This window comes from Clupea harengus, chromosome 19 (genome assembly GCF_900700415.2).
Source record: "Clupea harengus chromosome 19, Ch_v2.0.2, whole genome shotgun sequence".
In the NCBI taxonomy this organism is placed as follows: Eukaryota; Metazoa; Chordata; class Actinopteri; order Clupeiformes; family Clupeidae; genus Clupea; species Clupea harengus.
The window spans coordinates 12,777,487-12,778,177 of record NC_045170.1 but is presented as its reverse complement, the minus strand read 5'-3'; positions in this window follow the sequence as shown (position 1 = coordinate 12,778,177).

Below are 691 nucleotides of genomic sequence, written 5' to 3'. Positions count from 1 at the left end.
GCATGCTATGTTTACTGGATTTCCATGAAGAGAAATTATTAATGGAAGCGTGTCTTGATTTAGCTTAGCAGGCTCCCAGGGTCCTTGAACCCTACAGCAGGGGAGTTTTGAACATTCTGATAAAAGAATGCATTAATCAACAATGTAAGATTCTAAAATATACAATGTATACAATGGACCCAGATATTCTTTAGAACGTTCAGACTGCAACATTCTAAACACACTGGTGTGACGGTACCTGCTGAAGGGTGAAGGGGGATTTTTAACGGGAGTAATAGGGCAGTGAGGCTTAGTTTAGCTTAGCATGGCGCTAGCGCTGACTGCAGCAGCAGCTGGGCCTCAGTCTAATGCTGTGACATGGAGGCTCGCTATCAGCTCCAGGCAGCCACAGCCGTGAGAGGGGGACTGCCGCCACACTGTCACAGCACAGAACAGGATCAAGGATCAAGCCCCCACACAGCCCATGCTCAGGAGCCGTGCAAATGGTGTGGAAGTGTGTGTGTGTGGAGGGGTGCTCGGACATTGACGTGTGTGAGTGGGGGGGTGTATGGACATATACATATGGGTGTGTGTTTGGACATGCACATGTGTGTGTGAGTGTGTATGTGTGTGGAAGAGGGAGAGAGACAGAAAGGTTGCCGGACATGAGTAACCATTCAAGCTCAATATATCACCAGTAATTCTATAATTC